At 31.6% G+C, this 27,516-nt stretch overlaps 1 protein-coding gene across 8 annotated transcripts in view; it reads right to left on the bottom strand.

Annotated features, from left to right (window-relative positions):
- The window catches only part of LOC145291482 (uncharacterized), an 848,143-nt gene that overhangs the window by 204,911 nt on the left and 615,716 nt on the right, over window positions 1-27,516 (bottom strand). For 2 of the 8 annotated variants that reach the window (XM_080137422.1, XM_080137431.1), the window contains exon 1: window positions 12,945-13,519. The exons of the other annotated variants lie outside the window; for them this stretch is intronic. The gene's annotated coding sequence lies outside the window, so the exon portion shown is untranslated. Of the gene's footprint in view, window positions 1-12,944; window positions 13,520-27,516 lie in introns of those variants that run through there. 8 annotated transcript variants of the gene reach the window in all.

Below are 27,516 nucleotides of genomic sequence, written 5' to 3'. Positions count from 1 at the left end.
TGTTCATACAAACATGTATCCCTCATAGTATTTTTATATAATAGTACTCAATAGTAACATTTGCAAGGATAAAAGACTTAGAAATAAGTGCTCAACTTCTTAAAAGAGCAGAGAAGAGTCAGAACTGCTCTAAAAGAGAGCTTCATATACAATTACTTTAAGTTTCGTATACACTTAGATGGTTTAGAAAAAAACAAAAACTAAAACATTTTATTATTTAAAAACCATGAAACAAATTTAAGATAAATTATAAGTCTAACAAAACTGGTCAATATTGAAATAAAATATGTAACACAAGCTACTGTCAGTTGAAAATCAAATGCAATCCTTTTTAAAGAATTGTACAAGAGAAGACAGCAAAAAGCAATTGCCCTTGAGGAATAGCCAAAATCCAATTCTCTCAAAGTCATTCAATGGTTGCCAACCATTATTTGGAATAAAAGAACAAAAAAAAAAACCAAGATCCTGAATTCCAAAGAACAAACATTGGAAAAAGCCAATTACTTCACATTTAAGAAATCTTTGACAAGATGAACTTAGACAAGATGGTTAAGTGAATAGATAAAAGAAAGGGGGGAGGGAGTAGCTGCCGCCACCAAAATTCAGCATTCTTTTAAATCTAAAGCTCTGATAAAAAAGAAGACAGTTGCTTCAATGTTGGTAAATAAATTCCCTAACTGGTTGGCACCATGCAACTTCTGATAATTGATTCCATTAGAAACACCATAGGTATTCTGTTAATTGGTTCTAGCATCTTTTTTGTTGTTGTTGTGAGGAGTGTGGTATCAAAGTGTCTTGACTAGGAAAAGTTAACTCTGCATGGTCAATTTCTTTCTATTCTTTTTATGGCAATTCTCTTGTTTCTTGTGTTTTTAATGACTTCTTTAAGCAATCATTGAGCACCAACATCTGGTAGAGGCTGAGGGCCATTTGAGGAGGCCAATATAAGGACAACTGATGAAGCATGTCAATCATCCAACACGTGAAAAGGAGAAAAAGAAACAGATGTATTGAAATATGAACTTAATAATCCTAATTCAGTTATCCAGAGTGAAATGGGGTTAAATAGAGAAAGTGCAGGTCTTCAATCTGTAATTATTTCAGTCAGAAAATTGACAATCTTGTATTAATCATGAACTCGTCTACACAATCATTGCAACAAAGAAATACAGACTAAATAATGAAATTGTAAAAGATAGTTCTCAACTATAGAGAAACCTATGTATTTTGTCGCAATGAAAACTTTGTAACAAAATCACTAATAAATAAATTGGTGTCAAAATGTACACATTAAAATTAACATGTAAATATTTTTGAACATCATTCATTAGACCTACAAATCTCATAACCAAATTCATCAACTATAAAAACGCATTTGCATAATAAACGCTGCAGAAATAACACAAAATAATAGTTCTGTCATGAAACATAAGTTAAAAAACATTGATAACACTTGTTTAATTGCAATTTAACATTTCATTAATCTAGAAATAAGTTTTTAAGAGAGTGAGAGAGTAAGAAAAAAAGTGTCAATTTGAAATAGAGCAAGTCCATTTATTGTACTATGGATCATGTGGTGCTCAAGATCTATTCAAGCCTGCAAAAAAGTAGCAGTATACCCCACATCTTGAACAGGTTAATAGGGCAGAAGGTGGTGCTCTCTCTTGCATATGACAACACATTAAAATGTCATGTAAAACAACCAGTTGATCTGCAAGCCTTATTAGAAGTTTGACCGTTCAACTGTAAATACTGCAAGTTTCTAATGCAATTGCCTCAGTTAAAGAATGGGTTCTGGCTATTAGAAGATTTAATTCATGGATGCAGGTTCAAATCTTGTCGGAGATCAGCATTCAGGTTGTGTATATCCATTAAATGTGTGTATGCATATATCAATAACCTGGAAAATCTTAAAATGAAAAAGCCAAAACAAAACAAAAATCTTGTACACAGAAAGGGCTCTATATTCTTATCAGACAGAGCTTTGTAAGTATAAATTAAGTGTTAAGTCCCTTTCAATATATGATGGTTAAGGTATCCTGGTAGGTGAAAGCTAGCACCTATGTAAAATCCATGTCTTGAGACATGCCCAGTGAGCGTGTTCGATCAGCAGAAAATGGAAGTCTATGATAATGACTGTCATCACCACATTGTTACTGATGAGTTGACCAACATAATCCTTGCTATTTTTCTACTTGGGTGATTCAAGCATATTGGTGGGCAGTTGAGAATGTGGGTGAAAGCCATTAGAGGAAACTTGGCCAAGCTTCTCAGGTTTACAAGTCGTCAGCCTTCAACAGTGGGAATCATGATTGGTTAACTGTTTCTCGCGACCTTGCTCAAGATTGGGTACCATGGTTCAGGATGTTTTGTTTCTATTTTTATTTTCCTTGAATAAGCCTTAATTAAACGGAAAGTCTATGTCAATGAATATGTTTGATAACTATTTGAAATGAAAACATTATTCAAGGTACTAAATTAATTCCAAATTTTTTTTTTTTTTAAATGAAGCAGCCAGTAATTTTATTTGCCTGAAAAGAAATCTAATAATAATATTGAATCCATTACTGGTTTGTTTTCAATGATGAATAATGTTTTTTGTAAGTAAATGTTGATGTAGTTGTCAAATAATTAAAATTAGTAAATAAAATGTAAATCATGTCTATTCATGTAGTGATTCTTGCAGAGAACACATTGTAAAACCAAACAATACAGGTATGAAGTAGCTAATCATAAATTCAAAGAAGATTTGTAAATAATTTTAAAATGACTGAAAATGGATTAAAGCAACAGGAAAAATAAATTAAATCAATGCAAATATTTCCCTATACTGTCAAGATTTAATCTTACTCTCAGGTCCTCAAATCAAAATCTTTCATGATCACATTACGTATCTATTGCATCATTCTAATATCATTCCATTCTATGCAACACATATCCTCAACCCAGAACAAACAGGTTTCACTTTCATACCTCACACTGTTTACATGACTGATAGACATTTCCCTTAATTGACAGCAGTAATATTATGTATACGAGAAACATTTGCATTTTAGGAAAGAAGAGAAAATAACCTCAACTTGATAGAATTTAAAACACTTTCCAATATGATTGTAAAAATTTCTAAATGTTTTGTTGAAATGGTGACACGGATGTTTGTCAATTTAGATTAGGATATTTGATCACATTTGATGAAATTACTGAAAGCATTTGCCTTTTGACTAAAATTACTTTTACATGTTAAATTGTCAATTAAAATGTAGATTCCAATTATACTTCCCCACACAGCATTTGTGTACAAGACAAATTTTGAATGCAATTAATTCTTTGTTTCATTTTTTAATGATCAATATGCAAAGCTAGTTTTGAAAGCATAGTTGAATGAGGTTTCAGGTTTAGTAGTTTTGTTTTACAGCATATCAACCCTTTTCGAGTTATTTACTGCCAAATTTGGTCATTTTGGTAAAAGTTTTTATGCTTCAAGTTCTCAAAATATTTATTCATGGAGTTTCGTTTGGTTGTTTTTGACTATAGAACATGACTGAATGTTGCAAAACTAAAATACATTTTTTTAAATCAATGTTTGGTGCATTTTAGGCCAGGATGATTCAATGAGGACAAAGCAAAGTCTTTTTCGTGTTAGGAATGAACATGTTCAACAAATAGTTTCTATTTATCAGTAAATAAATAAAATACTTGTGAATATAAAAGAAACCATTTTGATAATTTTAAATATTTCGTGTGCAATTCAAAACTCAGATGGTTTTAGCGACAATTGTTTACAATTAAGCATTACATTCTTTTGATTTTTTTTTTTTTTTGTGAAAGGTAATTGTGACTTCCTAAAGTTTGAAAAAAAAAAAAGCAGACCGCAAAGATCATAAAGTCGTGTTGATAAAAAAAAAAAAGTTAAGGGCCATCAACCTGTGCATTAGATACACTTATGAACCAGGATATACATTAATGAGTGGAATGTGTAGTAAAGCAAAACATGTCACGCTGAAACACTGGTGCATAATCTTAGAGACACTGGTAATGGAGACAAAACATTATAAAGAAATCATTCCTAAAGTTTGAAAAACAAATTTTTTTCTTCAATTGAATTTTTACCATTTTGAATACTGTATAAAATGAAGCAGTTTATTTGTTGTAAAATCTTATTAACAGCCATGTCACATTAATACACTAATTTTTATAAGATTACCAAGGTTAAGTACTGTTAAGGTCGGTCAGTACATAAATGAGGAATGATTTGGGAATACCAAGGGATCCAAGTATTTAAATAGCAAAAAAAAAAAGTAACTTTTTTTTTTTTACATTTTCACTCAAAGCTAGGCACATTGACACTTTGATGTAGAGGTTACTATCAGAGACATAAGCTACAGGGGTACTATGTAGAGAATTGGGCAGCAAGATATCGGTTCACCTTACACTTGAACTTCTGCATGTAAATACCATTGGGGAAGCAGGGATTCGGAAGGGAATTCCAAAGTCGAGCGGTTCTGGGGAAGAAACTACTGGAGTAGAATGCTCTTTTACATCTAAGGATCTCTACTGTGAAGAAGTGGGATTTAGCTGCTTTTCGGCCTTATCGGGGGGAGGGGTATTTATGTCGAGGAGGTACAAGTGCTTGCAGTTCTGAGCATTCACTGTTAAAATATTTGTAGAACAGGCAGAGGGATGCAACATTTCATCGATGGGACAGAGGCTGAAGTTTAGATGACAGTTCAAAACCTATCAGGCTGGTGACTCTTTTGTACCTTGTCTAAGAGCGAGAGACTAGTAGCAGATGCACCAGCCCAAATACATGGGCGAATGGTGGCCTTGTAGAGATACAGAATATTTTCGGGCGTTAGTAGCTTTCTAGCACGGTAGAAACTACCTTCTTTGCAGTGGTCCTGGCAATGCTCTCAATGTAATTGTTCCAACTCATGTTTCCTGTGAACGTTAGGCCGAGGAGTTTAAAAGATGTACTTTCAGATAAAGAGTCTTTGGCCATTGCTATTGGTGGTAGAGAAGGTTTCTTGTAATTATTAAAGGAAACAAGTTTAGTCTTGGCAGTGACCATCTATTTTTGTCCTCATTCCACTACAGATTGGAGATCATCCTCTAGCGTTTCTGCCATTTCTTTAGATATGTGTTCATTTGTTTTCCTATTGTGTCTGTTATAGAGCGTGGTGTCATCAGTATATATACCTATCTCAGAGACAATTTTGTCAGGGAAGTCATTTATGATTAAGAATAATAGAAGTCCAAGGATAGACCTCTGATGCACTCCCGCATCTATATCATTGTTTAGATGTAGGACCGTCGAGGACAACCTGGATTTTTCTCTTATCTAAGAAGGATTTAATTAATTTACTGAAAAATATTAATTCATCTGTCCTCCATTAACTAATGGGTTGAATATAGGGCAGAGTAGACTTTCAAGCCTTGATAGGACAATTAGTCTAAGAGAAAAAACAATGAAACAACATTAGTTTTTTTCTTCGTTTTTGATTATGTTGGATTTCTCCTTGCTTTGTTGGTTGTGCAATCACCTTCTCAGTGGGTGTCCATTGTTTCTCATAACAGAAAGAAGCAAGTACATTCATGGTCATATAGATTTACAAAAGAAAAAGAAAAGTCTAGTATGTATTTCTACAATATAAGTCATGACCAACGACCGATTCTAAAAGTTAGCAAAAGTGATTCCATCTATGGAATATATTTATCTTTTCATTTCCATTCTAATCTGAAAACAGCCATTAAAAAGAGGTCTATCTGATTTTAAAGAAATTTAAATGATAGAAAAACCGTTACATATTCTAATGGTTTTAAATATCTAAGAAAATTCCATTAATCTTAACTAATTGACAATGCATCACAATTATTTCACAATATTAATTACGATACATAGTTAATTTAATGAATGAAAATCCTCAAATATTCTTTATCTTTGCAGTAAAATGCTGAAAAAACATTTTATTTTTTCTATAAAAATTTACACATTACTAAACATAAGGAATGCCACTTTTCATTTCAAATCCACACATTCATTGACACTCAACTACTTCAAATAAATTTTCATTACAAATAATAGTAAAATACATGATTTTTTTTCTGTGATGATACTGAAATTATTTTCCAATAAAAACATAATTCTTATAACATTGGTTCAAGAAATTATTATGATGCAATTCATTACTGCTATTCTTCATAGAGAAGCAACTACATTCTTGTTTTTTAATGGCAGATTGACTTCCGGTAAACAATTGCTTCATTAAGACAGCATATTTCATTCAGAGTGACAGAAGTTTTGAACAGATGATTTCTTTTATTTACATTTTTTTAAACTAAAATATCTGTTACTACTAACTATAATAATTGATATCTCTTAAATAATTCAGATAATTTAATTGCTAAATAAATCCAAATATATGCTTATTTATTTCCATGAATGCCTAAATATAGGAGAGATTTTTCACTTAAACTATTACTTTTTTTTAATATAATCTACAAAAGGAAATTATGAACCCTGGTCCAAATCAGGTAACTTTACTAGTTTGAACAGTCATATCTCTATCTATAATATGGATATACAACAGTAAGAATATTCTAAGCATATATATATATATATATATAGTAGTAGTAAGTTATAAAAATATATGGCAATTAAGCTACACAGAATATTTCACGTTTCATCCAAGCTAGGATTCGTCAGGCTTATGTCATAAGCTTAATTGCCATATATATTTTTATAACTTACTATTACTATATATATACCTATGTATTGAGCACTGTTGAAGTAAATACTTAAAATTTACGCATAAAATTATATTTTCGTATACTAATTTATGTGATTAAATGAAGTAGTCATATATATATATATATATATATATATATATATATATAATTTGCTGCTGAATGGATACTTTACTCCGAATTTAAAAAAAAGATTTTCTAGAGTGGTAGGTGGAGAATTCCCCAAAAATAGCAACCCCAGACATGAGGATCATTTTATAATTTTCTTCTAAAAACTTAAGTTGTGTAATCTATTTTCACCCACATTCTACCTTTTGTTTTTGATTGATTTGCACTATTTTGTCTTACAAGCTCTTGTATTTACTAAAGTCTATAAGAAGCTATAACTGCCAGTTGGTATGTCACATTTCAGCTAAAAGTTACATTTTTATTGGTATGTAACTGAAACTTTCAACTGGCTTGTCATGCTTGTTTGAAATAGCATTTTTGTTGCTATATGTGCATATTGAATGACCACATCTAATAAATGGACCTGTTCAGCTTTTTATGCGACTCCAATACTGTTTCAGTCTAATTAAGTCAATGATAGAAAAAGGTAAGAAAAATAACCCTAACTCTTTGACCATTGCTCTGGAAATCAACTGAGGTTTTGTAAGAAAAAAAACATAAAAAAAAAACTTATTAATCTTAAAAGTCGACAACCGTTACCAACCAATAATTGCAAATGGTAGGAAGCAAAGAATTAAAGATGGATTGTTTTTCCAGAAATATAACATCTGCAAGGGAAGTAAAAGGGTCTTTTCATTCAGCATTAGCAGAGGATTCTGTGGGTCGACTTTTGCTTATGATAAATCATCTGGAAGGATAAAAAAGAAAGAAAAGACTTCTAGAAGGTCTTCAAAGTGGAGCCCTTCCAAAAAAATCTTCCCTTTGATTCAGGATCATATATCGCTGAGTTAATATGTTTAACATTTTGTCCTCAATTTCCATCAAATAATGTTTTCAGTGTTAAAACCCTAAGAGAAAAAAAAAGTACAGTTGGATATACTGTTCTGATAATCAGAAACACTGAGTTCTTAAGACATTTAATGCAAAAAATTTTAATGTGTTTGGAATGACAACTTTCCAGATGTCCAGGATGTTTAAGAAAGATGACCAACACCCTTGCTCTGCAATGTTGTACACTTGAAAATAGGAAATTAGGAATGAGGGTCAATAGTTTTCACTAAACATGAACAAGATTTGAAATTGGAGTCGTGTTATTTAAGTAACATACACTTTGCTAACATAACAGAGTAATAAGAACAAAAATAATGTGAAACTTATTTCTTCTTGGCCTTATTTTTAGAACATGAATTTTCTCCCCTCTTTTTTAAAGACTGCTTCTATTTGGTGATGGAAAATATAAGGGGTGGGGATAAGGTCATCCCCTATGAAGTGAATCAGTTTAAAAGAGATTACAAGTATTAACAGAAAATCTTTGGATGAATTGCTTAACTAATTGAAAGAGGTGGAGAAATCAATTTTAAAAAGATCTGACTCATATGCCTGTGAATATGTCTGTCTGCCGGCCACTTTAATACTATTAAACCTATGCATTTGAAATTTTGTAGCATTTATCCCGCTATCTATTTCTAAAACCCAACTATAAAACTGAATGGAGAGTTTGATTACAGCACCTTGTAGTCTAGATCAAAGTACTGATCAGGCTCAATGGCTTAATTTTTGTGATATCATGGGAGCTGGTGTATCAATGTGATTTGGCTTTTAACTTCTTATAATAGTACATAGAAATGTATTATTTTAAAACCTAAGATCAAAGCTTGACATTTAAAAAAAAAAAAAAAAAATGCTGAAATAGAGGTGGTAATAAATAAATTTTGTGAAGTTATTTAATTTTAGAAAAACTGCAACATCATTTGAAAATCATTCTTATTTCATGAAAAGAAAAGTTATTAGGATTAAAATTCATTTATTTTATTGGTAATCCTGTTAAAGTACTTTGGATACTGATAGACCATATTCATGAGAACATTTTTAATGCAGGGATTAAAATAATTTTTCCAAATAAACCCAAATCATTAAATTAAAATAAAGAAGCAAAAATAGAACGTTTTGATGATTGCAAACAAATTATATAAAAAGTAAAAAATAACTTTTACAACACCAACATATAGATGTCCAATATAGAATATAAATATCAGACCAAATTAAAATTTTTTTTTTAAATATATGAAAATAGTCCAATAAAATTGTCTATAACGAATCAAAAACATCCAAGAGGAAGAGTTCTGATATTTGCCCCCCTCTCTGCATTTGCTAATTAATAAAAGCACAGACTGCAAAGTAGGATTTTATCTAAAACTTCTTGCAAAATCTGGTTAGCATAACAGTCAAAGGCTGAGTCTAATTTAGATTGAACCTAAATAGTAATTAAGCTGACAAATCAAACTTTCATTTTGACTAGCAAAAAGTTCATTTGTTGTTGCTGTATTGTGTTATTAGCAATATCACAACATTTTATTCCAATTTATTAAAAAAAAAAAAAAAAAGTACTTAATCTGATATAGCAGTTTGCTAATATAGAGAAATTGTTAACCTCTAAAAAGAAAAACCAGCTAACTTATTTTTGTAAGAATTAGCATTTCTTACTGAGTTTTTTTTTTTTTAGCTTGGATACTAAAACTATTTACAAAACAAATTTGAACACTGGATCCCCAGTAAAATAAAGTATTTATATTTGAAGGATATTACCAAAAGTAGGAACTGTGGCATGTCTATTCGAGCTATATTTCAACACTTATCTTGATTCTGTATTATTGTTATAGAGCACTATCTGAAATGGTATAAATAAGACAACCAAAAGAATGTGTGTGTAAATAGGAAATGTAACTCGTAAAAAGAGAACTTGTTCAGAGGAAAGGTCAGTTAAATGCAGGCAAACATAGAAGAGAATCGATCGAAATAAAAAAGAAATTACACACTGGTGGAAGAGGAATGATGGATGTGCCGGGTAGGGATAGATATTTGATATGAATATAGATATGGACCTAGATGGATGGATATGAGCAGTCAAACAGATAAAATGCCCTCCACTATTCGGTCTTCACTACAGACACAATGGTTTCAATATAAACTGAAATAATATCAATTGTAAAAATAAAATGAAACTATTAATAAATAAAGTTTTTTTTTCTTTAAACAGTACAATTTAATGAAACTGTTTTAGTAAACAAAACTGGTCTGTAAGCGAGAGGGGAGTATGAACTCAATGGAAACAATCTTAATAATGTCTACAAGTATTAAAAAGTATTCAACTTCAAAAATAATATTTTGGCAAATATTGATATAGAATTTAATCAAATGATAATTACAGGAGAGATTAAAACGTATAAATTAAGATTATAAATTTACATACATGCATACACAAGTCACAGCATATGTATATGCTGTAACAGTGGACTTACATACAACACATACACAATTGTATTACTATAATAATGTATTTACACATTAGAAAAAATAGAAACATTCGTTAAGATTTTGATTCAACAAATAATTACGCAAAATACGCGGAAACAAGTTCATTTATAACATATCCATAACATGTAAATACAACCTACATATACTTTATTACACACATCTATAAATATACAAACACCTCTGCACAAACACACACACACACACACACACACACACATGTATTGATGCTTAAGCTAAATAATTCCTGAAACCAAATTCAGTTAAAAAAAAAAAAAAAAAAAAAAAGCATGAACCATCAAGTAAAATAGTCATTTTGTTTTCAATGAATCCTTGTTTTTATTAAATTCAAAATTATTTTTATCATTGTTTGTATTGGAATTCTTAACATAAAATGACATATGCCATAAAGTAACCAAACTCGTTTAAAACATGTAAGCAAAACAGACACACAAACATATTTCATACACACATCTTTGTTTTTAACCTAAACCCACATATATGCATACACAATTTGTGCATTGCTGTAAATACAGATCAACACAAATAAACCCATATTTAAAGGCAACCAATTAAATGTTATAATTAGGTTTAAATATAACATATTATCGAATACATTATACAACCTATATGGCACACATACATAGGCATTTAGCCTGACGAGTTTCTTAGAGGTGTAGTTCACTTGCTATAAATAATTTTTTTATACTAATACAGTTTACAGACGTACCGTTATTTCTGTTATTACTTAGAAATCCAATTTTTATGCAAAAGGAACTGCTCTGTACTTTCACTTAACAGTATAAAAAAAGATTCGGTAAAAATTGAGTTTATTTAAAAATCCTATTTAAGAAATTGAAATAGCATGGTCTATAAACTGCAGAACTACCTTAATATACATGTTATATGCATACACGGTTAAACACAAATATATGCATACCAAACGAAATACACAAGTTCAGATATTCAAATCACATAGGAACAGACAGAAATAATACAAACACACACATTATATATATAGATAGATAGATAATCAGGAATCGAGGTTAGAATATGCATTCATTGCCAGTTGAGGGAGTGGGGAATAATGGAGAAAACAGACAAGATAAAAAGCCAGACACAAATATATTACATATACACACAAATTGTTCCGCTGTAGCACAGCACTCAGCAGAGACTAGCACCCATCCCAACCTTCAACCATCTAGTTGATAGTTGGCAGCTCACACCATTGTATTAATAATGATTAACCGCTTATCAAGACCCAAGGCCAAAGGCCGCCCGTCAACACAAATGGGGATTATGACGATGGTCAAAATTGGTGAGAAATTGATTATTTAAAAGGACGTCTGATATATAATTCATTTATATTTTCACATTATTTTTACAATAGACGGGGCGGATAACTTCATACAGACAAGAAAACGACTAGGAATAATAGATTTCTTAATGGATATTATGTACCTCTATCGCTATAATCGAAATGTCACAATCTTTTTTTTTTTTTTACTTCTTATTTCAGATGAGTATATTTTAAATTTTAGTCATGAATGCATATATGAAGTATAAATATAACGCATAAATATTATAATGCGCGCTATTTAATATATATATATATATATATATATATATATATATATATATATATATACATATGTATATATAACAGAAAAGAGCGAATAGAATCGAATGGATATGTAGACATTAAAAGTAAAAAAAAGATAGATGGTGCCGACCCATAGGAAGGGGGGAAGAAATAATTATATATATATATATATATATATATATATATATACACACACACACACAAGAAAAGAGGGCGGGGAAGACCCTCATTAATAAGTCGGTCTACCCTGACGGTGTAAGTAAGTACATATTTTTCCTACTGCTGGGGACATTTCACATACACAGGAATTTCAAAATATAAAAATAAGATCATGATTTTCTTTTTAGTTAAAATAAATAATCGTTAAAATTAGGTTTTAAAAAGTATTATTAAACCGAAAATAAAAAAAAAATCCAAGTTCATGCGGCTCATAAATACTAAAATCCTGCTAAATAAATAAACAACAAAAAGAAAATATTTCTTTCGTAAGAAGGGTGGGTACGTCTACTTGTTCTGCTTTCTGAGGAGAAACGAATGGAATATAAATAAACAAACAAATAAAGTCCATGTGTATTTATATTGATTCCGTTTTGGGGTGGGGGTAAATATCAAAGGATCAGATAAAATAGATAAATAATTAAATTAGGGGGAAAAAGGGCGAAATAGAAGTGTGTAGTTTAATAAGCAAACTCTATCCACGTAGCAGGCCCAGCTCCAGCTCGTCGGATTTGACCAGGATTGTAGATATTTTTATTAGTGTAAAAAATTTAGCTTCTAAATGATTAAGCATTTATCTTCTTAAAAACAAAAATATGACATTAAAAACGAGGATATTTCTAAAACAGTTTGATATTTTATCGTTTTTGAAAAGGGGCAGCTGATTTAAAAATAATATTTTTATGTATTGTTTTTGAAACCAAAATTAAAAATATCACCGTTTTACCAATTTAGCATATTTTAAAGTATGTGTATATATATATATATATATATATATATATATATATATATATATTAAAACTCCGAAATAAAAATGGAACAAAAACGATAAAAAGAGAATACATTTTTGGTTTAAAAAAAGGAGAAAAAAAAAAAAAAGGAATTTTTTTTTTCTTACATAGTTTGCGACTTCAGAGTAGAAGATTTCTTTCCGGGAAGTTGTAAGTATTTATCACGGTCTCAAATAGATTCAATGATGGTCACAGCAAACGTAGATCGGGTGAGAAAGACATGTTTTCTTGTCGGTAATAATGATAAAAAAAAACTTAAAAATCAAAGTCTTAAAAGACTGAAAATGGAAAAAAAAAAAAATGTAGGGAGAAAAAAAAATGGACGTGGCTAGTAAAAAGGTTGTTTTTCTTTGTTTTCACTCGAGGTAAAAGTTGCCGAAGGGGCTGTAATAGGCATTCATGGCTCCCGAAGTAGAGTGACCGTGATTTGGCATGTATCCGGCTAGGGGTTTTCGGGTACAGAATCTAGGCTGGTGGCACGGTTCAGTATCAAAAATCGTCATTAAAAAAAGTGATCGACATCCGTTACCAAGAGCGAAAGATGGGCACGGCCATGTTGGTCTGCGCCGTGTGCAATTTTGTAACAACGATTGTGATTGGTCGAACAAACAGCAATGGCTGCCGTTTTCTTCGCTTTATAACTTTCTCCCCTTCCTTACATACGTCTTTCCTTTCCTTAGACTAAATACACTTCTTTTCTTATTTCCCCGTTTCTTATTGTATATCGACTACTTCTTCATCTTTATTTTTTCTTTTACTGCCTTTATTTATTTACCGTCTGCTTCTAACGATTGCTGTCTTTCTTTAATTTGCCCAAAAAGCTAAAAAGGAAGATGCTTGTTGAATTTTAAGACGAAAGAGAAAAGATATACCTGCCAGTCAACCCAAAATCAATAATCAAGAAATACAACGGCCTCATATAAGCATCTCGTTCCTTTTGGGTAAGCAGGAAGGAACTACATAACGATGGGAGTATAGGTGAAAAGATATATTGTTTTAAGAGAAGGGTACAGTCAGTCGTGAATATATGCAGACATGCTTAGCTCGAAGTAGTTTGAAATAAGCCGAGGGCAAGTTATAAGCTAGGATCAGGAGGAAGAACATTGAGGAGGGACTTGAACGCTGTGGATCAACTCAATTTGTTGGCTCAACTCAAGTAGCTATATATACCCGGCGTTGCCTTCTTACTTTTATTTTTGTTAAATTATTTTTTCGATTAGGATTTTGAAAGTTAAATATAATTATTACGGTGTCGTTTAAATTATTTTAATTGGAGGAAATTGCTATAAATTAACCAATTTTAACAATTAAAGATAATGTTTTAATCTCTATAAAAGTATTCGATGTAAAAATCTTTCAATACATCTGGATTTGCTAAGAATATTAAAACCAAAAATAATTTATATTCGGCAGTTTAAATGCTTCCAAATTCCTTTCAAATTTCAAAGCGTCACATAATAATAATAATAATAATAATAATAATAATAATAATAATAATAATAATAATAATCGAGAAGCAGACACCATCAAAGCAACGGAAATGAAAAGGAATATCCCAGAAGAATAAGAAAACTCCTTTAACCTAAACTATATGGTAGAAACCTAATTAAAAGTATAAACACCCCAGTGTCACTAGTAAGATACTCTGGACCGTTTGTAGGTTGGATCAAAGAACTAAGGAATCTCGACCAGAAAACCAGGAAACTTATGATAATGTACTACATCGGAAGGACGATACTGAACGACTCTATGTGAAAAGGAAAGACCAAGGAAGAGGGTTGGTTTGTAACAGAAAACTGTAAATAACACAAAAAAGAATTAGAAATGCAGAACATCAAAAATATAATTACAGCATCAAGAGACTGAAAAAACAAACAAGACAGAAAAAGAAGAGATAAGGGATAAAACAAGAAAAGAAAAATGATAAGAGTAACAGCTACACAGACGATTCATAAGATTGACAAAATATGAGACTAACGAAAACTCTTGACTGCAAAAAAGAAACCTAAACAGAGAAAACGAATCCCTACTAACAGCCACACAAGATAAAGCAATTAGAACCAACACCATCAAAGTGAGGATAGACAAGACACAAGAAAACAGCAAATGCAAACTCTGTGGACAAAGAGACGAAACAATAAACCACATAATAAACAAATGCAGAAAATTAGCCCAAAAAGAATATAAAAATAGACACAATCAATTGGGAAAGACATGGCATTAGAAATTATGCAAATAACTGCATCTTGAACACTTAGACAAATGGTACAAGTACAAACTGGCAGCAATACTTGAAAATGAAAGTCACAAAATACTATGGGACATGGATATACAAATGGATAAACCCATCCAAGCAAGAAGACTGGGTGTCATAACTGTTAACAAGGAAAAGTCCTGCTAGATTGTAGATTTTGCCACCCCAGTAGCCCACAGAGTGAAGATCAAGATGGAGAAGCGTAGCAAATACACAGAATTGTCCAGAGAGCTCAAAGGAATACAGAAGATGAAGAAAGTCAAGATAACATCACTAACAGTAGAAGCACTAGGAACAATACTGAAAAATCTTGAAAAAATGGGAGAGATTTGAATCAGAGAGATGTCTGTGAAGATACAACAGATAACAATAATGAAAATGGCTGAAATATTAAGGAAACCCCTAGAATGCGGAGACTAACACACATAAGCTACAGGCACAAGCTGGACATACAGAAACTTAAACTGGCGCCACACCAAACAAATGAGAAGAGTTAAGGAGGATGGAAAGACCAAGGAGAGAAAGCACTAGCCAGATCTCCAGTAGATGAGTGTAAAGAGGACTGAGACCTTGGGGAGACTTGTTGCTATCCAAATTCCACTGAAGACCAATGGCTGCTGCCAACGAGGAATCAATGGTAAGCAGCTGTTGCGATAGTGCAAATTTATCTGCAAGGGTTATCGAAAGAGGTAGAGAGTACTAGAAATCTGGGGAGACTTGTCATTCAGACAGAACATCACAAGCTGTTCTCAAAGATAAATTTTTGATGATGGCATATGTGACCACGCCTTAATAATAATTTTGAGAAACAGCTGAACTCCTTGGGAACCAAGTACAGCATCACCGTACTCTAGAAGTCAGTTCTGCTTGGCACAGCAAACGCCTATGCCAGGTGTTTTCCATCCAATTGACTCTTTGACTATGCTCACTTGCTTTGGTGTAAAAAAAAAATAAAAAAAAAACAGTGGAAAAACATCACAACACTGTGAAGCTAACAAACATCATTATAATGATAATAATAATGATGATAATAATAATAATAATAATAATAATAATAATAAATAAAAATTGCTTATTCATTTACAAAGAATTCAAAATACATTCTTGTGGATTTAATCTTGCAATTAAACATTTTCTAAATACAATTTTTTACATTTAATTTGCTGCTATTGCAGTTTTTTTGTTTTTTTTAAAATAAATAATCGATTAATAGCAAAATAAAAAAAAATGTGCAATTCACATAGTGATGAGAAACACGCATACACCATAATTATAAATATTTGGTTTGTAACTTTGTTGATTCTTCAGCATTTCTTGTATTTCATGTATCATTCAAAAGTGTAAATCGTATATTTCTATGGTATCATTAAAGTTAAGGAATAAATTCAAGATGCTATAGCTTAATTGCTGTTGAAGCTGTGCAGGGAAAGTATACCACTCAGTCTGAAAGATTAGCAAAGTGCATTGAGAGAAAGCACATGGAAATTTAAATGTTTTAATAAACATGTTTTATGTTGAAAAACACTTAAGTGTGTCCTTTGTTACTTTTCATATTGCACTTGCATATTTCTTCCATGTTACATTTATTTATGTTGAAACAAAATTGAATTCGGCCAAAAAATAGAATCTTTACAAAGGAATAAAAAAAAAAATGCACATACACCAGATTGTTTGGTAGAATAGATGCATATGAAAACTAATGTTTTCCTTCTTTAATATAGGAACACCATTTAATAATCTATAATAATTAATTTTTGCCTTTAAACTTTAATTTAACCAAGACATTACTTCTGGGGTAGTTTAATTTTTAAAAAAAATCACAAAATAAACACAAGTGCAAGAAAGGTGGGCTCTCTCTACCGTGCTAGACAACTACTAACACCCAAAAGTATCCTGTACCTCTATAAGGCCACCATTCGCCCATGTATGGAGTATTTGCTGTCACATCTGGGCTGGTGCATCTGCTACTAGTCTCTCGCTCCTTGACAAGGTTCAAAAGAGAGTTGCAAACCTGATAGGCCCTGAACTGGCATCTAAGCTTCAGCCTCTGTCCCATCGACGAAACATTGCATCCCTCTGCCTTTTCTACAAGTATTTTAGTGATGAATGCTCTGACGAACTGCAATCACTTGTGACCTCATGATGTGAGCATCCTTGACAAACCTGACAGGCTGCTAAATCCCACCCCACACTGTAGAGATCCCTAGATGTAAAAGATCTTTTTACTTCAATAGTTTCTTCCCCAGAACCGCTAGACTCTGGAATTCCATTCCAGGTCCCTGCTTCCCCAACAGTACTGACATGCAGAAGTTCAAGTGTAATGTGAACTGACATCTTGCTGCCCAAATCCCTACATAGTACCCCAGTAGTTGTTGCCCCTGATAGTAGCCCCCTACACCAAAGTGGCAATTTGCCTTGTTTGGGATGAAAATGTAATAAAAAAATTTAAAAAAAAAAAGTCTGATATATTTTTTAATCTACTGATTCGTTTACTAAATGATAACCCTTCAAAATTTGAAATTAATTTAGAAGCATTTGAACGGTTGGTTTGAAAGTAATTTCTGTATTGAATTAAAGTTTAAAAGCAAAAATAAGAAGACATTAATTTTCACACCTGTCGTATGCAGTAACATTACAAAAGAGAAACTAAATGATTGTTGGCTCAATTCAGATTGTTAGTTCAACTCAAATAGTGAAAATAAACTAGAGCTAACTAGTTAAATATAATAATAGCCCCATTTAAAACACTCGATATAAAAAAAATTCTAGAAAAAAAAAAATGCCCAATCGAAAAAGATACTTGATATAAACACAAATAATTGAGGTTTATCTAAGACATTTAATGCTAGACAATGACATTTTCAATTGTCAATAAAATGAATAAAGAGAATTTATATCTGATAATTACATTATTTTAAGACAAAGTGATGCAAAAAAAAAAAAAAAAAAAAAAAAACCTGTACAGTTTTTCTGTATATGTCATTATAGCCGGTCGGTCAACAGCGCATTTGAAATTCTAATTTTTTGAAGCAGGTAGATGTATAATTACATAGAAAACATCATAAATGTTTGCATTTAAGTTGACACATGCCGTGCTAAATCAAAACCAGTGCAAAGAGTATGCTGGGTAATATTTATGTACGATTTCAAAGTTGTCATAGCCCAGGGGTGCAAATGAGAACAAGCTCCTCTTATCTATAAAATGTTGCTCACTGAGAATGTTTTTAACAGGCTGAGACAAATAAGTCCAGCTTCTGGTCTGTTTGTGTGTATTAGGTATTAACCCAACAGAACTGCTACTACTGATAGAAGAGTTGGAAGTGGGTTATCTGGTAACTGAAAAGCAGTGTTTCCAGTAGATGGTTCTGATTAGTCTGTGAAGACAACTCATTTAAAAGAAGGAAAACTCTGACCTTAAACCTTTGTTACTTTATAGCTATACTCATAAGAAAAGCTTCAAGAGTCAACCCTGAGGAAAAATGTGGAGCCAAAGTTTGAGACTATAGCAATTTTCTGGACACTTACTCAACAGCACTCGAATCATCTCTATTAGCACTTGTCTTTCTAATGAACCATTCCAGTGGTGTCTGCTATATGTACAACAGTTTATCCATCACAGGATGTAGAGTACATTTTACTTGCACATGTGATTGTTTATGTAATGCGGCAATACTAATACCCTTTGCAAGCCATACATCAGAGAATAAATATAATTATTCAATTTCTCATTATCTTTTATAGTATTAATACCACATTCTAATTTGGCATATATGTGCAAATCTATGAACTTCCAACTGGAAATTTGTAGAAAATTTCACATGCTGACCGTTTCATTTCTCCTAATTCAAAGTTCGGATGCTCAAGAGGAACAGTAAAAATTCTCGAGTAAATTATATTCTGTAAAAATTTAAAACAGAAAAGAAAAAAAAATTCATATATGCCTTTAAATATCTATTTACCAGATTCGTGTGAAATTAAAATACCTGATATTTTATACCAGGGTGTCTTTTCTGTCAAAAATGACAGAAAAATGTTACATTTTTCATATAATCAAATCAAGCATTGAAAAATAAAGTTTCTATATTGTAGTAAAATGTTTTTCCTTTAAGCCAACTATTTACATCAGGTTCATAATGGGCTTTATCAAAATGGCTGTTCATTGCGACTTTTCATCAAGTAAATACAAATAATTTTCATTTTTTATAAAAATTCATACTTCGATTATACTGCATCAGTTCTCTATATCATGCACCTGTTTATATGATTTATTGAACACTGAAAGGTGACTATGATGTCCACTTGAAATGATATAAATAGGGTTTATTTCTCAGTGGAGTATTTCATTTAAGGATATCAAAAAATCATTAGTTTCTGAACAGATAAGACTGAAAATAAAAAGTATATCGATTGTATATTATTTAGCAGCAATATATTTTGAAGTGTACAATGTTTTTCAGATAAAAAAAAAAAAAGTCAGTTATAAGCTATGATTGATCCCCACTAACTTCACTTCACCCCTATAAAGGAAGAGTGATTGCTCATTGAGTGAGTTCAGTCATATGATAAAGGATTAAAAAAATGTTCAAGTTATAACTTTTGCAATGTTAGTGAGGAAACAACTCATCTAATGTCTAACAAGAGAGGAGTAATCATATTCCTGCATTGATAAGAAACTAGAAGCAACTTTTAGATAAAACAAAATCGATATCCATGGTTAAGTAAAATATAGTGCTGAAAATGTTGCCTTTGTCATCCATCTTCCATGAATGTCTCTGCTATCTATCTTTATGAGGAAAACTCAAATCGCACTGTCAACCCCTGGCTCCAAGAAGCAAACAACTACCATAGGCATAACATACCATTAAAGTTTTATATTATATTTCTATGCTACATATTCATCCGACACTGAGAATATATTTTCTTGTTTTTAACACTGAAATTCACCTCAAGTACAAAAAATTCCAATCAAAATTCAATGACTAATGCTTTCATCATATAAAAATTATTATGTAAAAATCTATCTGTAGATGTCTCTTTGATCACAGAGTATATTTTAGGCATATTTGTTTTTGAAAGCCAAACCCTTCTAAATAGTCTTTTTTATTGAAAAGGGGTTGGGAGTCAACATTTTCTATGCCCCTTAATCATATTTTTTAAAAATTAAATCATAAATTATATATAAAGATTTTTTTCAATCTAATGAAAATTTAATAAATGGAAGTATGACAGAAACTTAAAGATCTCATAAACTATAAGTGACCTCCAAGCAATAGATTTTAGAAAAAGAAATATATAAGTTTTCAATATTGAAAAAAAAAAAGTGAGAGAAAAATATGCGAAAAATAAAAAAGAAAAAGCAAATATAAAGAAAACACTGATGAAAACAATAGTAAAATATTTTTTTATTAAAATAATAAAAGTAAAAGAAAATTTTTTTTTTTCAAGTGTTAAAAAAAAGTCTGTCCGTGAATGAAATAATATGACAGCATTAAACCAAATTTAAGTCCAGATCGATATTGACTGCTCATAAAAACGAAAAGAAAACCTTTCATGAAAATGTAATGGAAATCTATCTTTTGAATTAGCATCCATTTTTGGCCTAGGATGAAAGTATAGTATATGTTCTGTTCTCACAAGCAGGACAGACTGAGGCAATTTATTATTTTGTTCTCAGTTCATATTGCCATTTTTGGCTAAGATGAATTCTTCATATTAAAGACAGATCTTGCATCTAATACTGCCCTTATAGTGAAGCGTGTAAAAATAAGAAAATGTAGGATTCGGCCATAGTTTAAATGACATGGCTGACATATTTTAATTATGCATGGCAAAATCGTCTCTATGTGCAGACAAAAGTTACAAGGTCACCAAGGTTAATCAAAAACAGCTGACAGAGATTATAGGAAGGTAGAATGGGAGGGAAAAAAGGGTCATGAGGGATAAGTGTGCCTTAAGGGTCAGGGGGCAAAAGCAAGAATATGAGACATGCTATCTCCAGCCCCTGGCTATGTTTTGACAAGCTAAATGCTCAGTTATAATAATAAGCAATAGTTAATTTAGAAATATTCTGCTCAATGTGTGTGTATCTATAAGTTAAGGATATGATAGTGCTGGAGAAACCAGGAAGTTCATGTTTCCAAGACATCTAACAAAAACAAAGTCATTTGTACTGATATGGCTCAGTGTGTTTAGCTTGAAAATAAAATAAAATATTGATCAAAGCAATGAGAATGATTTCTACAACCTAAAAGCATCTGTTTCTAATTCCTTTTTGTTGTGCTCAAACATCTAAATAAAAGCTCGTTTGATGACGAGAGTAGATGCTTACTTTTTCAGGTCAGACGGAAGGTTAAGTTTTGAAAAGCCTATGCACTAGAAATGCACCATGACCTACAAAAATAACTGAGAAGCCCTGTCTGAATTTTCTGATAAGGGGCACCTTAGACAATTGCTAATACACTAACCTTTTCTCAAAAAGAAAAAAAAATCTGGGAGAATAGACTTTCTAGAATGGCACACAACTATACCTTAAATTGACAAATGCAAGGTCATCGCCTACTTAAAAATGACACAGACTATGCCGGATTGATTGTCGAAGGCATATCTGTCGATAGTAGTTCTCAATTAAGATCTACATCACATTGCTGATTTGTTCTTGTTGCCTTTACTCACACACTCTTCTTACACACAAGATTTTGCCTACCTATGGTTTCAGAATTAGCAAAACAATTGCGTATTGCGCAAAACATTTTGGAGTCACTCAGACAACAACAGCACACCTTCTGCTTCTTTAATTTTTTTTTTTTGTACATAGGCATCACCACTTATCAAGGCAAAGAGGCCACTCGAGGATAAGAGTTAAAAAGTGTACAGTAGAAATTGGACAATATAGTAATCGGTAGTAATGGAAATTCAGTAAATTTGTTAACTTATATGGAACGGCTTATGAAAAACTTGTTTACATTAGACTTGAAGACAACCATATTGTAGTCAGCTGGAAAGCAGGAAAACGGAAGACAATTCCATAGGCGTGCAGTTCTAAGAAAGAAGCTTTGCTCATGGAATCTACGTTTAGGTTTAGGCACAGATAAAGAGTGGGGGAAATTAGTGATAGTGTTTTCTGCTAGACGGGTGTTTCTTGTGAAAGTTTGGTGAGGGGGGGCCATAGATTGGAGTTCAGTAGAGCACTTGCCATGAAAATAACAATAAAGCAGAAACAAACTTGCAACATCTCTTCTGTGAAAAAGAGGTTGCAGGGAAGAGAAAAGGACATCCCCTACGAGGCTACAAAGTCTATTTTGAACTCTCTCAAGGCAGGATAAGTCCTTTCTAGCAGCTCCTGCACAAATGTGGCAACAGTACTCCATCCTTGGACGTACCTGGCTCTTATATAGACAGAAAATTGCATCAGCAGTGAGATATCTACTGGATCGATAGAAGGATCCGACCATTTTTCCAGCGGCCTTGGCAACGGATTTAATATTATCACATATACAATAATTGTCTCTCATATATATTAGTATTGAGATGATTAATTGGAATTAGGAATTGGAAGAGCCACTTTTATGAGTATTGGAATCAGTAAAATTTTAGCCTAATTTCAAATTCCAAAAACGATTCATTAAAAAAAAAAAGAAAGTTAAACTTGATTTTCCATTGCTGGTACTAATAATAAAATTATAACTTAAACTTCCAGTAAAATTAAAATCTATACATCATAACACAAAAAGTACAGTGTAAACTTTGAGTAAATAAATAAATTTAAATGAAATTCAAGTTTTTGTCCAGTCCTTCATTGGCAAACAAGGTGTTCAAAAAGTGAAAAAATATTAGAATATTTTCAATGGCTTAATTGATTTAGGTGAGTTTAAAGATTTTCAAAGCTGTTTGCGAGGCCATACTTGATGTCAGTTTTTCTTTGATTTTGAGTTTCCTGTCTGTAACTGGTTGTAAAAAATTTTTCAATACATAAAAAGTGGGTAGGGAGTTGGGAAAGAAGGCATTAAAATCAAAAACTAATAATAAAAATTATTTTTGGTTATTAACATTATCAAAATTATTTTTACAGTTCAGTTTATTTTCCTTCTGCTGACAAGACAAATATACAGACTATGTTAAAGACAATGAAATTTTGCCTGACAACATAAAAATGGAAGTTTATATTTAAAAGAAAAATATTTACAAGAAATTTAAATGTGCTTTATGAATAAAAAATTAATCACTAGAATGTTTTTATTGTTTTTTGTTTTTTTTCATATTTGAACTTCTTTTTTAGGTGATTGCATGTGAACATGCTGAAAAACTTGGTGTCAAGAAAAAAAAAATTTCTTTTAAAATTTAGAGTGAGGAATCTCAGTTTTACATTGAAATTTAATGTAAAATTGTCCACCTCCACAATTCATGAGCCATTCTTCCATTTTAGGGCAGTTAATAAAATAAATTTTCTATCTATGGGAAATAAAAATTCTAGGTAATAGGATATGTAACGTGGGCACATTATTTTGTTTGTAAACTTTACTGTTTAGGTAGATGAAACCATACCATACTCTCCAAAATAAGAAAGCATTAAAATTAAAAACTAATAGTATATTTATTGCTTATACACGGCTGGGAACAGCTAATCTACTTTTGTGTGTGTGTGTGTGTGTATATATATAACATTCAATTGGAACAGAACTGAATTAATATAAAATATTTTAGAATAAACAAAAAGCTCAATATACCATAGGATAGAGCAAATAATCATGAGAAATGGTTCATTGCTAGTAATCATAAAAAATGATCAGTAGATGACGTGAAGTAACCATCGCTAACAATTTATTCCTTAAGAGTTTCCATTTTTACCTCACAGTTTATACCTTTCCATAAAATTCATAGTTTTCAAGGATACATAAAAGAAATTATATTTGAACTTGCCGATTCTTGAGTCGGCATCGATAAACCATATTTCACTTCTGCACAGAAAAGCAAGGAGAGAACTTCTTTGGAAAGTAAAAGCTTGCGATTAAAATTAATAATCATAATCAAGAGATTCGGTAGTCCCCACATGAAAACAAAACAGACTTTGTGTCTGGTATTACAATAAAGGGAAAAGATTCAAGAAAAAACATTTCTTCCATCATCAAACGATAAATTGTCAAGACATAGCAGAAATTTACAGAATCTTGGCATCAATTGATATTTGCCTTCGGCACAATTGTACAGTGTTTGCATCATCAGGAATATTTATGCATGATGTTGTCATGGTAACTGGAAACAGAAGATAATATAAGTCAACTTGAAAAAAAAATCTCACCAATGAACCAAAGAAAAGTTAAATAAATAAAATAAAGGATCTCGTATAATTGCAAACAGATTGTAAACCACATACATATTATGGTGTTTTCCGGAATGTCTAGCAGTTTTTTAAATTTATTGATTAGTATAGTGATAAAACAAAAATAGATATATTTCTAAGGCGCATCTATCCAATCTGTGCACATAGAAATAAAAATGCAATTAAAATTGAAATGTGATTGATCGACAAACCAAGCATCTTATAAAGATACATGGTTACATTGAAAGATGCAATTTCAATTGAAGGTTACAGAGTTAAAGATTTTGGAAGGAGTTAAAGTCATACTCATAAGAATGCTCGGTGTCCGAGTTGGGCATTTTAATCTCTGAAAAAATCAAGACAGTCTGAATACTAGAACACTTTAAAATAAAGAGTTAGAAATTTTGGACAAAACTGGAATCAAACTCCAAAATTCTATGGGTTGGATTTGAACTTTGGAATTCTAGAAAATTAAGTCGGACCTTATATCTTCAGACTCAACAACTATCTTTCAATCATAAGTGTAGTTTCTTCTCAAGAACTGCTAGACTTTGGAATTCCCTTCTGGGTTCCTGCTTCCCAACTGTAATGGCATGCAGAAGTTTAAGTGAACAGACATCTTGCTGCTCAACTCCCTACATAGTATCCCTTTAAGTAACCCGCTACATCAAAGCGGCACTGTGCCTTGTTTGGGGTGAAAATGTAATAAAAATAAATAAATAAAAACAGACATTGCATTCTATGCATAAAATCAATCTTTTGATACAATAAATGATTGACGGCCTATTTCAAAGTGTTTAAGTTTCAAATGTGTAAACATTTCTAATAAATTCATGCACATTTCTATAATTTTCGCTAATTCACAATGCTTTTAGGAATTTTCAACATCTGTGCAAGATCCCTTATCATGACTTTTAGGCCAGTTTCAATGTAAAAGATGATCATCCAACTCTGGACATCTTACAGTGTGGTAAGCATTTTCTAGGTCAAAATCCGTGCAATTGAATTTTGCAAAACACGTTTTTACAGTATTTTCATTTTTTTATTTTACACTTTTTTTTTCATTCAGTTAACAATTTTGGTCATCATCAAGGCGACTTAAAAAACATCGTCTGTACCAATAAACTAAAATAGTTCCTTATTTGATAGCACAAATTTAGCAGAAATTAAATTTGAAGGTGAAAATAAACAATAAAAAAAATGAATTTAAATTGTTTTTACTTGCTGTTTATAAATATGAGATTACAAGAGGAGTAAACTCTTGAGTCAATTATCAAATTCGGTGTCACATGTGGACTAATATCTGGCTGTTTGCTAAGTAACTTTTAGGCAAGCTGCATATAACAGAAATATTTATTATCTGTATGCATAGATTTGTTTTAAATGGATTGTGCATAAGATAACCTACTCTTCAGCTAACAAGGAGTAACTTTTTTTTTCTTTTTTAAAGGCCTGAAAGCTATGTTAATGAGTATGGGATGATGAGAATTAGGCAGAAATTGAATATTCAATGGAATGGCTCAACAAGAATTTGTTTACATTGGATTTGAAGATGACCATCTCATAAGCTGGAAAGCAGGCTAGCGGAAAAGAGTTCCAGGAAAGAAGCTTTGTTCATGGAACTTGTGTTTAGATTTAGGCACAGATAGAGAGTGGGGGAAATTACTAATAGTGGTTGTAGATAGACGAGTGCTTATTGTGAAAGATTAAAATACATGTCATGTTATGGAAACCTATCTCTTGAAAAGTGATATTTTACAATTGTTTCTTCTACATTAGATGTCCTATAAAGGCACAAGTCACTTTCATTATTACTCTTGGCAAAGGTATGAATCCATCTTCCCACCCTCTAGCTATGGATAAAATAATTAGATTATAACAGGAACATAACATGAACAAAGGCAAAGCATTTTATCTGTGCGTTAAATTAGTTTTAGACAAGCTGTGTATAACAGGAACATGATACAAGCATTTTTCACTTGACAGATAATGACTTTTAAAAAACCGAAAATGATACTAAAAAGAGAGAAGAGAAAGGTCATATTGGGAAACTTTGAGCAACAAAGGAAGAACGAAAATTCTTTTTATTTTATGCCTTTTTTTTTTTAATGAAAAACTACATAAAGGCTGACTACATCAACAACTCAATATATATAGACAGCTGTTCATTCAGTGATTAGAATATTGATTCAACATCAATTCAATGTAAATCATACCGAAATGCTATTTGCATAATTATATTATGGCAGAGATCAGATGAAATCACATATAAATTAGTGAAAAAAAATAATAAGTCTTAATGAACAATAACAAAAAAGACTTAAAAGTCACAAACACCTTATGCGAGTCTTCATGTATGCCATTTTTTTTTTTTGTTACGACAAGTGCTTTTCTTAGACATTATGTAATATTAAATAAACTAGCATGACTACCTGTTGTCACCTATGGTCCTAATTTTTGTAATTTAAAAAACAAACTTTTATTCAGTTCAAACAAGACATAAGTGGCTACTGTGAATCAGAGCCCATATCCATAAGGACATCCTAAATGAGGAGTTGCGCAGTGAGACATCTGTTCATATTACATTTACATTTCTGCATGTCGACACAGAGAAACAGCGAGCAAGGAGTGAATTCTAAAGGCCAGAAGTTTGAAGAAAGAAACTATTAGAGTAGAAAGTCTTACAAAAATCAAGAAGTGGTGTTTAGTTTATTGTCAAGTGTATTTACTTTGAGAGGGACCCAGAAAAGCAAGTTCATCAAAGCACATTCCATTTAAATACGTGTAAAACAAGCACAAAGATGCAACACTGCAGTAGTGGGATGGGTTGAAGCTTGGTAGACAATGTAGGATCTATTAGATTAGAGACCCTTTCGGGGATTCTACTTGTGACAACAATATTCCATTCATGTGCAGATGGTGGCTTCGTATGAGAAGTTTTCAAGCAGAATAGAGTGAGTCCATTTTGTTGCAGAACTCTTTGTAGGTTCTTCTATGTATTTGTTTCAATTCATATCATTTGCAAATGTTTGGTCGAGGGATTTGAATGTTGGACTATCAAGTAGGGTGCTATTACCCATTGTAATCTGGGGTTGAAAAGGTTTCTAAG

This window comes from Euprymna scolopes, chromosome 2 (genome assembly GCF_053919585.1).
Source record: "Euprymna scolopes isolate OS-2025 chromosome 2, ASM5391958v1, whole genome shotgun sequence".
In the NCBI taxonomy this organism is placed as follows: Eukaryota; Metazoa; Mollusca; class Cephalopoda; order Sepiida; family Sepiolidae; genus Euprymna; species Euprymna scolopes.
Note: the sequence above shows the minus strand (reverse complement) of the source record. Positions and strands in the feature narration are given on the sequence as shown.